At 47.4% G+C, this 20,549-nt stretch overlaps 1 protein-coding gene across 1 annotated transcript in view; it reads right to left on the bottom strand.

The window, feature by feature from the left end:
- NRAS (NRAS proto-oncogene, GTPase) overlaps positions 1-18,932 on the bottom strand; it is a 200,988-nt gene extending 182,056 nt beyond the window's left edge. Inside the window, exon 1 of the mRNA XM_086923283.1 lies at positions 18,702-18,932. The gene's annotated coding sequence lies outside the window, so the exon portion shown is untranslated. The remainder of the gene's footprint in view (positions 1-18,701) is intronic.
- Between the last annotated feature and the right edge of the window lie 1,617 nt (positions 18,933-20,549).

The following is a 20,549-nucleotide window of genomic DNA, read 5'->3' as shown; positions in this document are numbered from 1 at the left end:
TACGGATAGAATTAATGTAGACTAGCCAGGGGATGCACAAAGCTTAGTCCAAGGACAAACCATCTAAAATAATTGATTTAGTAAAGTTTGTCTCGTCTTTTACCCATATAAAGTGCTAAAGCAGCAGGGGATGTAGTGTAATCGGGTCCACTAAATACTGTAGCCCAACCTCCCTGTGGGCAATCTGCGTAGAGGCATAAATGGGTATACAATAAATGCTTAAGGAAACAAATTTGCACGACTGGTCATTGATCAAATCAAACATATTATTAGACCCCAACATGTGGGGCTATCTAAAAAAAAAAACAATAATGGAAGTGCTCTGTGGAAATGCACAATTTTCTACAAGTGCCAGCGGCCCACCAATGAAAATATAAGACAGTTTAACATGTAAACGAGTTTTGAGAAATGGCACATGCATACCTCCAAGTTAATTGAAAAACAAATCTACAGACGAGTTGCCCTTCTTTGTATACTGCATGCAATAGCTTGCCATGAACGGCATAAAGTAAACTCACTACAATGTTTGTAACCACACTAATTCCAATACATGTCATCCCAGGTTTTAAAAAAGTATGCAAGAGACGCTGGCCGATCAGAGCTGTAACTGCCTGCATCAGTTTGGGCAGGTAAACAATCAACCCGCGGTCCAACAGTCACAGCAGCCAGCTCCATACTTGCGGTCAAGTCTCAGGGCCGCCATGCTATAGGACTATCTGTTCATTGCATTTGCAGAGATGCAAGCCAAGACTGGCCTACCTGGTGGCCTAAAGGACTATCTTTCTTCACCACTACACAAACCCAAGTGTGGCCGAGCCTGAGATCTACTCTGAAGGACTATCACATACCCGCAACAGCACCATGGGTAAGTACTGAAATAAACCATCAATGACTACGTTTTTTTTGTGGAAGAAATTGAGACTGCACGAGACCCGGATTCTTGCTTTTACATTACTGCAGGGGGGATTTGGGAATGAAGAGAAGGAGACCAGCAATTAAGAAGTCACCTAAGGGAGATCAGCTCAAGGGAAATACTCAGAGGATATAGCACCACAAATGAGATTCATACTCCGGGTCACTGCCCAGCATACTAAAGTGGAATGTGTAGTATTTAATACTGCAGTGTGATTAAACGTACTCCCTTTTTCTTAAACAACAAGCACAGAGCTGGACAGGGCCCTCCTTACTCAGAGTCCAGTGCGGAAAGGGTTGTATTTGGCCCAGTTCGCAAAGTCATAGTAGGACACGCCTCAGGACACCATTGGCAAACAACCTCAACCACCCCAGAGGAGGTCCACTAGTACCAGACAGTCCCATGGCCCCTAAAATGGGGCCGGACAGTGGGAGTGCTGGTTGTGCAAGCAACAGGACAAGCTGGTTGCATTCAACTGGGACAACTGGATGCATTCATTCTGGGAGGAATGAGAGGAGACCAAGGGGTCAGAAAGTTCTCACTTAGCTTTCTATAGAGCAAGCCAATACAGTGTGTAGTCATGAAGCAGAAACTGCACACCAGGGTGAGCTACCTGTCAGTCTAACATCTCAGCTCACTGCAAACATCTGCTTCTGCCAGCAGCTTTTCCCCCTTTTAACCTCCATTTATCAGCCCAGCCCGCCCTTTGCTGCACACAGCCAGCATGGTTCACACCCGTTTGCATGACTATATCCCAGGTTGTCTCCATTCTAGCCTAAACCCTCAGCAAGCCCAACCTAGGCACATATGGAGCAAGCTGGGAGTAAGTGCTAGGCATTGAAGGTTAGAGGACCACAAGATAGTTAGGATGGGACCGTTTTCAAAGCCTGAACCAGTGCATAGCTGATATCAGTACTCTAGGCAAAGAGGTGTCTGGCAATGCATCAGGATAGAAGGATGGTTCACAGTGCATCACATTAAGATGGTTAGCAGTATACTATGTCATGAGAATAACCGGAAACTGACTGCCAGTGTATGGATGTGAGGCATGAGGTGCAGAGTGGCAGGATGGTGCACTCAAACTGTCTGGAAATGTGTAGTGATGGCTGACTGGGATTGTGATGGAAGTTGTGAGAAGTTAGCCTGGCATAGGATGTCCACTATTCTAGTGGGCACCTTGCACCAGTCTAATCGACCCTTATTGATGGGGGTTGTAAAGTCAACCTTATAGACAAGCTATCCTAGTGATAGCATGGAACAGCAGTCATAGGCTAAGACTTGAGAGAGCATGTGAAGCAAGCTGTTTTACCAATTATAATCCCTTAAGTACCAAATGAAAGGACACCACACAAGGTATATATCAAATATATATGTATTTATTTCTAACACAACCCCTCTGCACTCTTTATGAGGTCAGAGGTCAAAGTACATCACAAGTTACTCAATTAGCATACGATAAGTTGCACATATACAGTTATTCCCTAGGGGCTTCACGAACCATATACTAAAAAAGTGGTATAAGAACCATGTGAGAGTTAGACAGTAGGCCTAGGGCCTGTAGAATTGCTGGGACTACACTACACAACCAAAGGTTAGGAAGTAGGAGGCCCACGGGAGACGCGTGCAGTGTCTAAACTAAGCATGGGCGGAAAATCCGTTTCGCTCGCGGATTTTGCGGATTTTCGGTAAATTCGCAATCCGCGAGATTCGCGAATCTCCCGCAAAATCCGCAAATCCGCGAGCAGCGGATTTTGCTCGCACTGTTCGCGTGAGTTCGCGGCTTCCCAGTACAACTTCGCGCCCCGCGAATAAGTGCAAAATTGCAGAAATACGATCTTAGCAAAACTGAAACTACTTACCAGGTTCAAAAGTTCAGGCTCATCATTAGTAGCCATTTCCTGTAGTGCTTCCTGAGGGGCCCCTCCAGAGTTCAGTTGCCAGTTGCAACTATTATGTGACCCTGCTCTGAACCTCAGAATAGTTACACATATGCAACAAAGGTCCTGAATTACAGCTAAGGGAGACAAGCAGGAGCCAGGCTGGAAGTTCAAATCCATTAATCAGCCCCTAATTCATTATTGTCAGTTGGGGCAGGGCAGGTGTTGTAACTAATTTTGCAACAATGAAAGCACTTAGCAAGTGCAAAAGATCACTAATCAGGAAGCACTAAGGAAGCAGGTGCCAGCTAAAAAAAATATTCTGTGACACATTAATCAGCCCCAAATTAATTCAGGTCACTTGAGGCAGGGAAGGTGTGCTTGCGTTGCCACAATAATGTACACTGACTGGACAACCAGAGGGTGCTGTGATGAAACAGAGGGTGGCATGGGTGGGCCAGAGGGTGGCATGAGTAGTCAGAGAGTGGCAGTGGTGACAGAGAGTGGCAGTGATGAAGAAGAGTGTCCCAAACAGGCTGGACACGTAGAAACAACAAGTTCGCGAAACTTGCGACCCGACAGGTAAGTTCGCAATTTGCGACATTGTACAAAACCCTCGCGAACTGGCAGAAACCCGCGCAAACACACAAAAAAAATCCGCAAATTCGCGGATTTTGCGGATTGCGAGTTCGCAAATCCGCAAAATTCGCGAACGCGAGATTCGCAAAATTCGCCCATGCTTAGTCTAAACACAGTCGCGAGTTACCATTGACTTATAACAGGAAACGAAAAGGTTACAAAGTTACTGTTTAAGGACACTTCCAGATGGACTAGGATGGAACCCTTTTAAACTAGGACACTTCGAGAGTCAAGACCCATGGGAGCACCGGAGTACTCGTGTTACCTCACCCAGGGAAGCCGGGTGCATAGGTGTTGTTTCTTGTCGGGTTTCGTCGTCGTTTTCTATGGAGATCTGCAAAGAAGTGCTGCAGGCGACCAGAGGAAAAGTGTCCGGGTGGATCGGCGATGTGAAGGACCTGAAAGCAGAGGGGACAGAGACTAGGTCACTAGCCAGTGACTAGGAAGGAACCAGGCGATGTCGCGTGCTTGAAGGTGAAGAAGGGGAGTTTGTCTCTTCAGCCAAGAGGTCCAGGAGGCATCGACGATGACCCAACAAGCCTTGGCAACCGCAACCCATGCAGGATGTTGAGATTGGCTCTGTTGCAGACCAGCAAGGTCTGTGGCGCTTCTCCTTTGAAGTGAAGATGGAGCAAGCCTGGATCAATCAGGAAAGCAGGTTAAATTCAAAAGAAGTCTTCAGGGGGCTCACTAGCCAATGGGCAAGGAACCGGGAAGACGCGTCGAGCTGAAATGCAAGAGCAGGCCCCACGCGGCACTCGTGGAGTGTGGAGGGCTGAGCTTTGGTGCAAATGGTACTCGGATCTGGGGCTTCTCGTACCCCAATGCACAACTGCAAGGGTACCTCGGCAGTCTAGCAGTTAGCAAAATGCAGGATGTCCAGGGTGTCTGGTCCCACGTCTCACCTGTTTGCCACGGATCTCAGCTTTGCTGTGGATGTGGGTCGGAGTTAGAGAAGTCTGAGAGTCCAGTTCCTGTGTTGCTGAGTCTTCGGGTTCCGGCGGGAGCGTCAACAAAGCAGACCGGGAAGTTACTGATGGTGCCTGTTTGCACAGGGTGGTCACTCATTGACCACAATGAGTGACTAGTCAGAATAGAACGTTGAAGGTCCAAGAGTTCTGTATCAAAGTTTCTTTCCAGGATAATCTAAAGTCCTGGGGACACAGCACCCATACTTATACTAAGCTAAGGGGCTGGATTACCTGCCTAGGTCCCTACTATGGGTGGACCTGGGAAGGGGGTGGTTACACCCCTTTCCCTTTGTCCAGTTTCGCGCCAGAGCTGGGGCTGGAGTGCCCCAGCAACTGCTTTGGACCGGGCTATGCATGGAGCACCTTGTGTGCCCCAGGCAGTGTCTCAAAAAGCATCTGCTGATGCAGCCCTCCCTGTTACAATACACATCAGTCTGTCTGGGGAGGTGCTTGCACCTCCCTGGAACGGAAACCTATTGTCCAGGCCTCCCCTGCCGGAGTTTCGTCCAGTAGCAGGAGGTCAGACTTGTGTCTGTGGCAGCAGCATCCATTTTGTGATGCTGAGGCTCTGTTTAACTTTAACCGGGTAAAGCAGTAACATACATGTCTTGTCCCTCTAGAAGGGTGGAATGCTACCCCCGCCGCCAGAATTGACGGGGGTGGTAGTATTCCAAAGTGTTTGACACCTTACACGACATGTTTTGATAAAGCCAAACCAAAGTTAGCATTAACCGCGAGGTTAATGCTAACTTTGGTTTGGTTTGGTTTGCACTTAAGAGTATATGGTATGGCTATATAATAGAACAGCTATAAGGAGATGGTTCCGAAAGCTGCAGAGGGGCTCAGCTCATGCTAGGGCACCCTCTCACATAAAACCAGGCACTCTGCCTCCAGGATGGTCGAGGCCTACCATAGGAGTGGCTTATAGGTGCATATGTGTCTGTAGTATATATATAACAATGTAGCTCCTCTGGAGGAGCCAAGACGGCGGCCAAGATGGCCGCATAGACGCCCGGCTCCGCAGCTCGCCCTCACCTCCGGAACTATCCTGGCTATGATCCTGCACCCCAGCCACGGCCCAGTGCAGCGGAACCTCGGCGGAGCTTGACCGCGTTATTTTGATCTTTTTGCGGCCTCTGACGGCCGAATAAGACCGCCTGCAAGTTTCTGGCCTTTCCTCCAGCACGAGCCGGGACCTCACGTAGCGAAGCAGCCGTCCCGCACAGCGTCAACACCGGCCTCCATTGGCCATTGATACCCGGCGACCCGAGTGGTGAAACCGAAACCGCTCTTCTATGATCCTGTGACTGTCGCCGCAACGCAGCACTGACTAATGCGGAGTGCACATTCTCCTGGCCCCAGCAACCTCGCGCATATGATCGGACAGCAGATTGGCTTGCCTGACCGGACTCTGACTACACCGTGGTCAGAGGTGCGTAGCGCTGTACATCTGAAGGAACCTGCGTGTGCCTCATTTTATTTCTCCACACACCGCGATTTGCTGATGTAGCCGTTACACCGGTAAGAACGACTTTCTTTGGTGTGTGTGGCTTGAAGTCCTTGGGCGTTGGAGATACAACATGGCGCCCACGCTAATGGATGTTTGGCTGGCCCTCCGAGACTGGCGCATTGAGTGGCAAGAGCTGCGGGCGGCTGCACATGTTTCTCACCCTACTATCTCTCCTGCTGCGAAAGACTTGGATACAGTACCGTGCACTGTGGACTGTGAGCCCGAATGCTCCCCGGTTGTCATAGCCGAGGTCTCCCAGGCGTGCAGGAAGCGTGTTGGAGGGTCCGGGGAGCACAACGACAAGATCAGTGACTCTGTTTATCCCTTTTCCTTCCTATTGCCAGCCTGCCTGCTTGAATGCCAACACCCTGTCTTTGTGTGGTATGTGATTCTACCTCGGGGGGACCCTCCTGGACTATTCCTTTGGTTCTTGGCTCGATCTGAGATTGCCCCTCCCGGTACTACGTGTTTGCTGACACCACCTGTGTGCAACTGTGACTCATTTTTGACTCTTTTCCGTACTGGCCAGGGCTGACTCTTGCTCACTCATGTCGCTTATTCGTGAATTGGATGCTGGAGTGGATTATGGATTCGACTGGTGAACATTGGTGGCTGGGGTGATTGTATATTGATGCCCGCGTACTATTTCAGTGGGCCCTTGCTTCTGGGGTTGGGGGTGCACAAGGGGCTGGTGCTATGGCCCTCCTCCGTTTCTCCCTCTTTTGGGGTCTCTTGGGGCGACAGGCATGCCTAATGGGGGGGGGGGTGGGCCGTGGTCTTCCGCTGGTATGCAGGGTGGGGGATGGGATGTGTTGTTTGTACCTCTGTGTCTCCATGGCCTTCTATCTTCTTCTTCTTTTCTTGTTCTTTCTCTTGTTTCTCTTCTTCTTTCTTATATATCTTGGGTCAGACGGGTGGTCAGGGTTTAGTTCTTTCCGGGACGATTTTTGCGCTTTGCGTTTGTCTTTATCGCATGGTTTATTGATTCTATGGCTAAGATCTCGATTTTACTGCATATTCGCTGAATGATTGCATATTCCGCTTTTCCTTCCCTCCTATACTTCTGTTTGAGGGCGCATATCCTGTCTACGAATTGTTCCACGTAATACATGCTTTTTATAGGTCGTCAGATCCTTTCATTGATGCTATAGAATGAACCCTTGTCCATCCTTGTATACCATAGACTTGTTAGATCGCAACTCCTTAGGTGATATATTGATTGGGCGGGCGCTAACTGGGGCAACATGTACTTCCGCGCTTGTGTGTCCTGTTTGTAATGACTTACACCAGTATTTTAATAACGCTGCTTCACTTGTGGATACCCTGCTATGTGGCTCGCCCTCTCAGCTACCCGGTCTGACTTTAGGACGATTCGCCAAAATTACAAAATGAAACCCTCTTTATCCTTTTCCTGTAGTTCCTTGCCAGTACATCGTAGTGTTGTTACTTCTGTTATTGATTGCAGCGCAAGGTAACCTGGAATGTTTTACAGTGTCATAGCGGCCGGCCCGTAGTGGTTGTAGGCAGACGCTGTGTACTATATTTACGATAAATAAAGGTTTTAAAAAAAAAAACAATGTAGCTCCTCCCCGAATCTCTAGGCGTCTCAGGCACAGCCTTGCACACCAGCAAACAAGGGAGACGGACCACAACGAATCAGCATAAGTGAGTTTATTTCGTCCACAGAGATCAGCTACGCGTTTCAGGCAAGTTACGCCCTTGATCACGCTGCAACATGGAAATAGACTAAATGCTTTTTTTATACAGTGTTAAAGAGACACCCCCTCACAGTGACGTCGTGTATCATGTGATGAATAAACAGTGAAAAAATACTGCCACTGAATGCTAATGCAATATAGTCAGCACAAAATCGTATTTCTGGATAAATCCAAATATCGTGCATACATCCTGCAAAGGTATTGATGGTATATGTGTACATAAATACCTCATAAAACTCAAAAGAAATTAACTGTATAAATACAGAGGCAATAATACGAAATACCATATATATATATATATATATATATATATATATATATATATATATACACAATGTGCGGATTGATACAGCCTTATTCTAGTGAGCCTGTAATAATTCATAGGCTTCACAATATGTGCAAATCTAGCTCAAAACAGTGGTAGACTGTAAAGTGCTAAGTGAGAGTAAAATATGTGCAAAGATTACGAGAAGAAAAGTGCAATACCATTCATCATAGAAGAGATAAAAACATCATGATATAAGGAACTTCTCAGATCCCTGAGATCAGTAGACTGCATAACATTCATGAGTATAAATAATCTCTTAGCAATAAATAGTATAAAAATATTAAAAATTTAAAAAATGTTAGAAGCCCAATAAATACACCTAAATCGTAATAGAAAAATATATATACACACTAATACAATAAGATATATACATAGGAATAAAACTTGATGAATAATCATGAATTCATCCCATCAATAAATATAGTCAATAGAAAAATATCAAGGAATAAATACGAACCATACACATAAATCTCATTTCATATTTCAGTATTATATGTATAAAATTGCATAAAATTACATACAAAAATACACATATGCATAGCTAAAAAGACACCGATAGAGAAATAATTTCATGATAAACAGAAGATACAAAAAGTACTGCATGTATTCAATGTATGGGTAGGAGGACGGAAATAGGTATATATAAGAGTATCTAGACCCAGACTAAACCTCGAAATAGGGAACTTAACTAAGAGGAATTGAGTAATCAGTGCTGAGTACTAGATTCTTACAAATGAAAGGACAAAGCATCATAAACAAGCATTTACAATGCAATGGTTTTGCCTTTGTTAAAGTTAGAGCTATTGGCATTGCTCTTGACATTATTTTTATTTATGTTTTTTTAACATAAATAAATGGCATTGTCATTTACAATGCCACTAGCTTTATCTCTCGCAAATGACACACACAAACACACACAGAGCCCCCCCACACACACACAGAGCCCCCCCACACACACCCACACAGAGCTCCCCACACACACAGCCACACAGAGCTCCCCACACACACAGCCACACAGAGCCCCCCACACACACAGCCACACAGAGCCCCCCACACACACAGCCACACAGAGCCCCCACACACACAGCCACACAGAGCCCCCACACACACACAGCCTCACAAAGCCCCCCACACACACAGCCAGCAAGCGCCCTCCACACACCCACACAGAGCCTTCCACACACCCACACAGCACAAGCAGGCAACAGGGGCACACGGAGGCACAAGCAGGCAACAGGGGCACACGGAGGCACAAGCAGGCAACAAGGGCACGAAAACGGAGGCACAAGCAGGCAGCAGGGGCACACGGAGGCACAAGCAGGCAACAGGGGCACACGGAGGCACAAGCAGGCAACAGGGGCACACGGAGGCACAAGCAGGCGACAGGGGCACACGGAGGCACAAGCAGGCGACAGGGGCACACGGAGGCACAAGCAGGCGACAGGGGCACACGGAGGCACAAGCAGGCGACAGGGGCACACGGAGGCACAAGCAGGCGACAGGGGCACGAAAACTGAGGCACAAGCAGGCAAAAGGGTCACAAGCAGGAATTGTAATTTAGACGGGGCTGAAGTGGAGAACGGTCAGTAGGGAAGTAGTGCGGCTGGTGCAGTGGTACCAGGCCGAAAGGTGAGAGGGGCTGTCTGCACCCCAGTTTGAAAAGTTTCCACTACCTAACAGGGATTGGTGGGAGGGGGGCGTACTTCTTGCTTGCTTTAGGGCTGTTACTTCGGGGACGCAGTGCACGCTCTTGCCTGCTGCCGCCGGGACACGACAACAGGCAGGGAGAGGACAGGCTGGGAGAGGGAAGGGAGGGGACAAGCTGGGAGAGGGCAGGCTGGGAGAGGGCAGGGAGGGGACAGGCTGGGAGAGGGCAGGTTGGGAGAGGGCAGGGAGGGGACAGGCTGGGAGTGGGCAGGCCGGGAGAAGGCAGGCCGGGAGAGGACAGGCTGGGAAAGGGCAGGGAGGTGACAGGCTGGGAGAGGGCAGGCTGGGAGTGGGCAGGCTGGGAGTGGGCAGGCTGGGAGTGGGCAGGCTGGGAGTGGGCAGGCTGGGAGTGGGCAGGCTGGGAGTGGGCAGGCAGGGAGAGGACAGGCTGGGAGAGGGAAGGGAGAGGGCAGGCTGGGAGAGGGCAGGGAGTGGGCAGGCTGCGAGAGGACAGGCTGCGAGAGGACAGGCTGCGAGAGGACAGGCTGCGAGAGGACAGGCTGCGAGAGGACAGGCTGCGAGAGGGCAGGCTGGGAAGCAGAGAGGGTCTTAACTGAGAAGTCTGCCAGAGCGGAGCTCTCCGGGGCGCAGAGCAGCAGCAGGGCCCAGCAGAGCAGGGCGGGGGGCGGCAGGGGCTCGCAGAGGTGTCTCCTGGGGCAGCCGCCAGGTCCACCATGGTGCGGCTCCGAGCCCCAAGCTCACATGGTGCCAGCGCTGCCCGCTGCCGAGCAGCGCAGTCTACAGGGCGCAGAGTAGCAGCAGGGCCCAGCAGGGCGGGGGCGGCAGGGGCTCGCAGAGGTGTCTCCTGGGGCAGCCGCCCAGGTCCACCATGATCATATGTAGGCTCTGTGTGGTGAGCCTGCTATATTCAATTCTAGGCGCACTGTTTGGCTAACTTAGAGCATGTTAAGAGAAGCTGGTGAGAGGGTCTTGATATTCGAAAACAAAATAATAGTAATAAAAAATAGTAAATAGAAGGCACTCACTGCAAGATTAAGCTCTTAAGGTTTGAGGAGATAATGCTGACATGTTGGACTTACTTGCTAAGCACTGGTGTCATTGACCCATAGCCCCAGATAGGTCATTGTAATGTAATTCTTTGTCACCATCTCAGCCTGAAATCACATGATGTCCTTTTTCACTCTCTCCTGCCATTTCCCTGCAATTCCTCCATATTTACTGAGTGGCATGAGGTAGTCCATGCCGCAACTGAATACGCACAACTTGTCAGGTCCCAAAGCGTATCTTTACCCATCAGGCAAAGACCCCAATGAGCAGAGAGGTGGTTCAACAGAAAGCAGACAACAAAAGCAGAGATAAAGGACCTTGAAAGTGGGCACTGCTAAGGGTGCTGCTGGTCAAGTGGAAAATTAACTTTTGGGGCCCGTAAAAGACTACCCCTAATTTTGACCACTTAAAGACAGTTCCTGCTTGTAGTGCACTCGCATACAAAGAGGGCTGAGGATTTGATTGACAATTCAAGCAACTTGCAGATGTGCTCTCATGATGAAACAAAAAATGTGTAGGTCTACCACCGGAATCGACAGCGTTATCAGGAATGTATTATTGTTTCAGTCCCGCTCTGTGCAGATTGTAAAGCACAGTGCCTGCCAGATGGTAATTTAGCTGATTTCGAATGGGAAATCAGAAAGTTGTTTCTAATAGAAATTGAGATTACTCTGGTAAATGTACCGTTCTTGCTTTCAGTTCCACAGCTCGTCAACAGATCAGTGCCAAACATGTCTTTGCGTTTCCTACACACCAGCGCTGCACTGCTGCCACAGACATGAAATCAGGCCTGGATGCTACAAGCACACCAACCGCGTATTTAAGAGTGTGTGTGGGGGGTGGTCTTTGGCTCAACTAAAAAATCCTGCTGGGACGTTTTTAGTTGATGTGCACCCCTAACCAATATAAACAATAAGACTGGCGCAGTGCCTCCCTTGCTAGTTGATGTGCATCCCTAACCAATACATTAAAAAAAGACCGGCCCAGTGCCCCCCTTGCAAAGTAAATGGAGGGCCCCACTACGGACTTACCCAGGAGCCCTCGGACAGCTTACAGTGCTGTGAGGGGCCCTGTTGCCTCCCCCCACCCACCTGCTCCCTCCCACACGCACTGCGGGGGGCCTTTGTTACGCCACTGGGCAGGCCTTACTCCACAGAACACCTCCAGAGGTAGGGTCGCATTTAGACATCAGCTGAAGACGGGAGCTCGCGCCGTCCCACCTGCCACCGCAGTCCGCCGAAGATGCGCCCTGCTTACCATATCCCTGACAGGATGACAAGAGAGCGCCTGTCAGGCGCTGGCCAGCCGGGTGTCGAGACAAAATGTACGGCCCCAGCTGACTAGTTAGAGGCAGGCTGGCGAGGTACAATTATACAGGCAGATGACAAGCCTTCACGCGCGGCCGGCTTGAGAACCGATGACACGGCGCGAACAGCAATCCTCCCAAGCCCTGGTCACAGAACAGCAATAAGTCAACTGATGCGCCGTTGTTTCTTTTGCTTTGAATACATGAGAGCATGGCATGATGTTCTGGTAGACTACCGCCGCGGGTTCACTGGGGGCCTGAACATCTCGGAGTCTGCCTGCAGCATGCATAACACCGGGGCAACAAACACACGCTGGCGAAGCAGCAGACCCCAGGCGCGCGTCCTCGGCGTTTGTTTGGGTTCGACATTCCAGGGGCTATCAGCCATTTGCTTTCTCTTTCTGCCTATCAGCAGCAGGAGCTCCGAGCCGCACACACAGGAGAAACGGCACTGCGGGAACAGGGCGGCCCAGGCAGCGGTAGGGGGGCGGGAACGGGAGCCGAGGCAGCGGTAGGGGGGCGGGAACGGGAGCCGAGGCAGCGGTAGGGGGCGGGAACAGGGCCGGGGAGACACGGAGAGCGGGAGAGGGGGTGGGAACCGGCAAACAAGCATTTAAAAAAGCAAGCACTCACCTGGACTTCTTCCGGGTGCCTTCAATGGCGGACCAGATTCGGGGGCGTTCCCGGCTTTCGCCTGACGTCGCGTGACGTCGGCAAAAGCCAAAGAATGTCGGGAACGCCCCCGTGTCTGGTCCGGCATTGACGGACAGGCCCCTCATCCAATGGCTAGGCTCCATTTATGGAGCCAGCCAATGAATGACGAGGGCCGACCCAAAGCCACACTACAGTTCTCATTAGGTTTTTGCTGCGCAAAAAAGATGCGCAGAGCGCATCTTTTTGGCGAGGCAAAACCTAAAAATGATGCATTTCTTCAATGTTGTTCAGTCCATTAGGCCAACGACTGTCCAATTCAAGAATCATTTTTGTTTCAAGCTGTCTTAATAGTGACTCTCGGTCCCCACCTCTTTTGAGAATATATATCACTTGTATCGCTCAACGCTGCCGCATCCCAGATCCGCTGCTACAACTGGATTAGAACGAACAAGCCAGACCCAGTTCTTGTGCAAAAGTAAGTGTTTATTCCATCGAAAAATTAACACCCAAGCAGTCCTGCATGACGCGTTTCGCCTCTAGCCAGAGGCTTGATCACATGATACGTTACTAAACATCAACAAGGGTACTTATTGCATTTCTGAACTCCACTAAGGCGGATCCTTTTAAAAGCAATCCGCCCACATTAACCCATTGATGTCTCTCATTCTGTTTGTGATAAAACAATGGCGCTTTTCTTTGTAAATACAAGGCACAGTGCCTTATTTGTGACATTTCTAAATATACAAAAGAATATATATACATATATACTTCATTTAGCCTTCTATATACAGTAGAAAAGTTGTGTGGTGCACGAGCAGCTAAGATACAATTGTTTGAGGAGTAATATATATAATATCTCATAAATAACTTAAAATTCATGATATATACATCTTATTAACAATAAAAGACTGAGTGTCTCAATAAATAATCCTCTCTAAATTTGATTAGCAGCATTTACATTGTGCAAACCAAAGCAATTTTAGTGCAAATTATTGCCAACACTTATTTCTTATGTATTTCATAAGCAAATCTTATGACCAGAAGTTTGTATAGAGGAAATGTCAATATATAACAAAGAACACCCCTTCAGATTTTAAAGAATGAGTACATTTAAGTCGTGAAACACAACTTCAAAAAATCTTAATTCATTTCAGCTAAAGTACCCTATTGCATCGTGACCCCAGGAAAAAGAAAAACCAAAGTGCAAATGTGAAAAAATAATAATTCAATTAATTTTTCTCTCTTTTATAATCAGTATTTTTTAAAAAGCGGTTTCATATTCATTTTCAACTTTCATGGAGTGGAAGGTAATTAGTTCATAATTTATCTTTGTTAGTTGTTCTATCAGCTTACGGCAGCATTTTAAACGCCCCAACCACAATGTAAAACAGTTGTCGAACCCAAATTGGCAGACACATCTATTCAGTATGCGGGAGTCATAGTTAAATTGTTACCTGAAATCTAATCTTTCCCATTTATAGTCTGACAAGTTATATGATTTCTCATTCAGGGTACCTATAAACATGTGTACAAATCTTCACTTGCGTTAAGGCCCCGTGGGGCCTTACTGTCAAGTTCAATTATGTATCTGATCTCAAGAAGGCGGAGTTTAGCATCCCTGTCACCTCCTCTTTTCAAGGGCATAACGCAGTCTATTGCAAAGTATATTAGGCCTGAAGGATCACTATTGTGGACTTTTTCAAAGTGGCGTGCCACTGGGTAAGATTGGTCTTTACCCACTATTGCTCTAATATGCTGCAGCACCCGTCGGTGTACCGGCAAGCGTGTGCTGCCTACATACCGCAACTCACACGGGCACTTCAGCACATAGACTGCAAAATCAGTTTTGCAGGACATGCGTTTTTTAATTGGTACAGGTTTTCTATTAAAAGGCACTGTATACTGAGTTTTACTACACCCATTTTTACAGGCTTTGCATACAGCGCATTTTTTAAAACCACCTCCTAGGGCCCCCCAGGTATCTGAAATAGGCTTTTCCAAAAAATTGTTGACTAATTTGTCAGAAATAGAGATAGACTTTCTGAACGTGATGTTTGGTTTTTTGACTACGAACTTACCAATAACAGGATCCCCTGTTATTAAGTTCCAGTTTTTATAGAAGATTCGTCTAATCTCCTTGTGCTGTTTACTAAAAGTTATAATAACCCTGGGTGCAATCAGTTTTTCTTCTTCACAGGATAACCCATCTCTGAATTTCCCCTTCACAGTTAAAGCCTCTTCTCTAGATATTGTTAGAGACATGTTAATAGCTCGTTGTATTGTTTTAACTGAGTAGCCTCGAGCCAAGAAACGTTCCTTGCTTTCCTCTTGCATTTTATGGCCCTCAGACTCCGAGCTGCATATCCGCCTAATTCGCAGCATTTCCCCGAAGGGAATACTGTTTATTAGGTGATATGGATGCTGACTGGAGGCATGTAATATTGTATTACCGGCTGTGGGTTTCCTATGCATTTTAGTGGCTAACTCATTGCCTTTGACATAGACCTCGGTATCCAAAAACACCACTGACTCATCATTTATATGGGAAGTGAACTGCAGATTTAAACTTCTTATTAAGTTCCTCAATGAAATCCTGCGCTTCTGTCATTGAACCTCGCCATATCAAGAACTAATCATCTATGTATCGTAGATACAATGGTACATGTTCCTGCATTGTACCCTCCAAGGGGCCGCCCAGGACATGCTCCTCCCAAAGCCCCATGTGGAGACATGCTAGACTCGGGGAGAAGCATGACCCCATTGCGACACCTCGGACCTGCTGGTACAGCTGGTTATTGAATAAAAAGAAGTTTTGTTCCAAGCAAATTCGTATCATAGACAGAAGCATTTTGTTATGTGCAGAAAAATTCATGGGACGTTTGTTTAGGAAAAACTCCACAGCTCGTAACCCGTCCGTGTGTTTGATCGAGGTGTACAATGACGTTACATCCAGTGTTATAAGTAAACAATTAGAGTCCCAAACCACATTATTCAGTTTTCTGATGAAATCAGAGGTATCCTGTACGTAGGATTTAAGGCCTTTTACCCAGTCCTGGAGAAAAAAAATCTATATAACGAGAGATGTTTTCCGTTGAGCTGTTTATCGCCGATATAATCGGACAACCAGGTGGCATTGCAGTGTCCTTGTGCACTTTTGGTATCAAATAAAATGACGGAATCACCGGATGGTCTTTTTTCAGGAATTTATGTTCATCATCCGATAATAACTTGGCACTCCTCCATGCCATAAGTTTGGCACTTTGTTCTTGCCAAGACGATCTTAGAGCTGGCATGTTGCTTTTTCTATAGCAAGTAGTGTCAAGTAGATGTTTTTCCGCCTCTGCTACATACATGTCCCGTGGCCACAGGACTATGTTTCCGCCTTTATCAGCCTGGCGGATGATCACATTTTTGTCTGATTCCAGTTTTTTTAATCAGATTATAGTAGCATTGATTCTTTTTGTTAACGACTTCATGTTTTTTGTTAGTCTTAACATACAATTATTTGAGTTCTTTGATAACCAAATCGTGGTACACATCTATATTGTCATTTGTCAGAATCGGCTGGAAAGTGGACTTTGGCTTGAAATGAGTGTAACTGGCTCCTTGATCTTCCCTTGATGTCATTAAAGGTAAATCTCCAGAAACATCACCCTCTTGTTGCAAGTCCCAAATTTCATCGAACACTGGTCGATCAGCGGAATCTGATATATATAGATATAGATAGATAGATAGATAGATAGATAGATAGATAGATAGATATTACAACACCTTACCCAGGCTGTGTGAACAGACCTGTGGTGTCAGTTTGGAAGGCAAACCAGGGGTGGCACAATACATGCTGCAGCCCCTGGTAGACCTAGGGTACACTTATGCCCTGGGTACCTACGGTACTCTATACAGGGGCTCACAAGAGTGACCCAGTAACCAATCTGGTATGTACCTAAAGTACATGGTTTCAATTTAGAGAGAGAACAGCTGGGCTGTGGGTCTGATTAGTAGGCCCACAGCCACACTAAAGCCGAAAAACCAGAGAATCACAGCAAGAAGTGGGGGTGACCATAGGAAGCAGACCCTACTCTCCTACAGAAGTGTTTCAAACATAGGTAATTAACAGTGTAGGGTGAGAAACAGCAGAAAACACAAGTGGAAGGCAGCAGCATGTTAAAGGGGTGACAGCATGAGGGTGAGTTAGCAGCAGCGTGGTCTGTCAGAGCCCAAGTCGGAGGATGTGGATGGCTGCACACCAGGATGGTCTCTCTGACTGGCCCAGCACCCATCAGGTTGCATGTGCTCCTGGTTGGCTACAAGCATGCATGCTGCCAAATGGAACAGCAGGATGGAGAAAAGTCATACCACACATACGTGGGAGGCCTGGATGGCTGTGCACAGGGTGAGGGGGCTTGGCTGGCCACCCGCAGTGTGGGCCGGGTTCAAAGCACACTTGGGCAGAGTCATAAGCAGCCAGAGCAGAGCTGCTAAGCAAAGAATGTCACAAGTGTGCAGAGGACTGGTCGACAGTACTGCGTACAATACTATATCCAGAGCCTGCGATCAGCGATAACTATGGTATTGTATGCCAGACTTGCTGTCATTGTCAACAAGACCAGCTTTATCGCTCGTGGTACCCAGTGCGACAATCTTTTTTGAGCTCCCTCACATCCAATGACCTACTTTGTCACGGATTCCTTTACAACCACCCTCCAACATGCCCCTCATCTCTCCATAGCGTGTCTCACTTTCATTTAATTTGTTTTACTGTGACACAGTGTCAGAGCACTTTCTATCACATTCACATTATACAGAGACAATGAAACATACAAATGGTAAATAGTCTACAGGAAGTGTTATATAGGATAACAAGGTGTAGGACTCACATGTCATCCATACTAGTAGGTATGGTAGCAGTATATTTTAAATGTGTTTAGTCTGGAGAAGCACAAACTCTGGATTCAAAACATACCACAGTGGTTGGGGTTGGCTTTACTAATAAGAATGTATTTGTACCCAAACGAACTGTTTTTAGAGACATTAGCGTGATGAAAGACTGGGGGAAAAGCATAACGTTCTAACCTATAACACTGCAGTTTGCATGCATCGCTTTGATGACAGTTCATACATCACTGTGCTATATAAGGATTGTAACTTATGAACTGCAAGTAACAAAAAGGATCTCTGTGACAAAGGCAGTAACTCGCCGAGGTATCTACATGAAATGTAGATCTGTACGATGTGCGTTCTTTGCGGCAAGCATTTAACCCTCTGCGCTACCTTAGGATGAGTCACAACTGCCACTAGACTAAACTCAGATCGCTCTCCGGCAGTAGCATTAACCACTTGAGTTATCTTGACATTGTTAATGTTGCCTTCCTGAAAACTGCTGGACATTCAAGGAACTCTGCAGCAGGTGCTTTTAAACCTATAAGTTATTGCTAAACATAACGCCCAAACCAACACGCCCGCCTCCCCCCAGCTCAGCGCCAGGTGCCTCTGCACCGGTGGCACCGCCATAAAGCCGCCACTGATCTTCAGAGGGTTCGGCGTGCACTAGTGTGTTCTCAGTTAGCTGGCATGTAGCCATAAGAGGTAATATGGATAGCCGTGACCTCTAGTGAGAGCTTTTAGTGGCTGCTAATCAAGGAATCAACAACAGGAAGCCAGAGCGTAAAATGCTGGGGGAGAGCGCGAACAAGAAATATGAGCAAGTTTTCAAAGCAGGAAGCGAGGGCAGCGGCTACAGATTTCTCCTGATCCAGCTTAACATTTTTTGCAAAGCTGTCTGCATTTCAGGCAGTCAGAGAGTGTAGACTAACTATACTTCCATAAGAGTGAGCGCAGTGTTGACATGAAAGTCTGTCAAGTGGCATATACAAGACACAACACCTTTAACAAGTTCTGGATTTTTAAACCAAGAGCAAGGTGCGGGATGATATTTGGAGTTTTACTAGTAGCAAACAAACATCAATCCTGCTATTGGCTGAAAACCCTATGCTGGTGTTACAAGTCAAATGGCCCCGATACTGAAATATGCATGTAAGAGACTCCATTCAAGGAGCAGGTATGTACTTACCTCGTGGTCCTCCTCTGCGTGCTGTACAGGATGGTCTGGAGCATGCTCCTGCGGGACCTAGGCTGAGTCTCGAGAATCCTCCCCGCAGGCTCTCCGCAAAATACAGGACTGAGGAGCGCAAACTAATTTGGCCCTTCCCTTTTCTATAAAACTTCCGCGTCCGGAGAGGCTAGAAGCGCCAGGCTGTTGAAAAGTTTACTAGCAGCCCTTGCCGAACCACCCAGTATGTTTGAAGCGCAAGTTCTCATAAGCCCTATGAGCGCAGACGGCGGCCATCTTATAATGGTTGAAATGAGATGTATTGTAACCAAAGTAGTTGAAATAGTGATTTATTCAAACTGTGTACACATCTCTATTATTATATAACAAAAAGATAATTTTATTCTTTGCATATTTTTTATTTTATAAATTAATATAAAGTGCATGGGAAAATGTACGAGTGTATGACAGCGACAACAGTAGCAGAGATTTTGCAAAAAAAGGATTTACCTAAACTGATTACATTCGCAGTACAGTCACCAGGTAATAGAAATTCTACAAACGGGTGTGTCTTTGAAATAACTGCACCGTGGTATTAAAGGGCTTCGTTGTTTTCCCTCGATGTAGCCTGGCTCATTTAGTTCCGCTCCCTTTTAGGTCTTGTTATAGGGTTAGAGTTTTCTTGGCTCATCAACACCCCGAAAAAACATACACACACCCGCTCTCACTTAGTCTTTCCCTAGGTTATTACCATTCGCCTATTGGTTCATTTGTCTCAACACTTTTAATTTCAGCATTGTTTGAAGAAAGTGTAATTCATATAGTTGTGTTAGTCCTTGTAGGTTAAAGTGCATGGGGTGTTCACAGGGTTGGATTGGGATTAAAAATCGTCCCGGGCACGCATAAAAAAATCGGCCCACATTTGCATAATGCCTTCCCTCAAATCACTGCTTCAGCACAATTTTACATAAGGGGGGGGAGGAGGGGGGAGTTAAAAAAAATATGCACGCATCAGTTTACACTAGTGAAACGCCTGAAAGCAAGTGAGGCCACTTCTGCTCAGACCCCCTGCCCCGCTATGCCTACATTAATTGGAGGCCAAGCGAGAGAAAAGGGGTGACACCTCTACCTGTTGCTCCTATACGGGAGATAATGAGTGCCCATCTCCCTCCAGAAAGGCCACTTAGAAACCCACTGGCCCGCTGGAGGTATAGTCGAACATCAGAGACACCGCCCAAATTGGCCCCCAGGCTGCTCAAAAGCAGCCCTCAGGTGGAACTCGGACCCCGGCCCCTCGGGCATTGCTCGAATGCCCCCGTAACCAATCCGACGCTGAGTGTTCACTTCTTTCACAAGTCCTGTAAATACCCTATCCAGTAATGATACTTTTGCATGCATTTAACTTGGTCGAAGCACATAAACCTAAATAAATACTAACTGTGTATTGGTAAAATGCATGTGCATAACAGATGAAACCAACTTTTGATGACGAAAGTTCATTTTGAGTTTCATGTTGTATGCTTTTTTTGTATTTAACCCCTTCACTGCAGCGGCTATTCCGCCGCAGTGCTAAGGGGGTGGGGCGGCCGCATGCTGGTGACGGAACCGCTCCGTCACCAGCGTCGGTGGCGCTGTGCTTATGACGGAGCGGTTCCGTCATGGTCCGCCCCGCTCAATGGAACGCTCAGCGCAGGCGCGGAATTCGCGCCGCGCAGGCGCTCCGAGCGGGCCATGACGGAACCGCTCCGTCATCAGCACAGCGCCACCGCAGCTGATGATGGAGCGGTTCCGTCATCAGCAGGCAACGGGCTAATGCGATTTTATATAGCGCGAACATTACCTGAAGGTGTCAGAGCGCTTTACACAAGA

Source organism: Lissotriton vulgaris, chromosome 5, assembly GCF_964263255.1.
Source record: "Lissotriton vulgaris chromosome 5, aLisVul1.2, whole genome shotgun sequence".
NCBI lineage: Eukaryota > Metazoa > Chordata > Amphibia > Caudata > Salamandridae > Lissotriton > Lissotriton vulgaris.
This window is presented reverse-complemented; position numbering and strand designations above follow the sequence as displayed.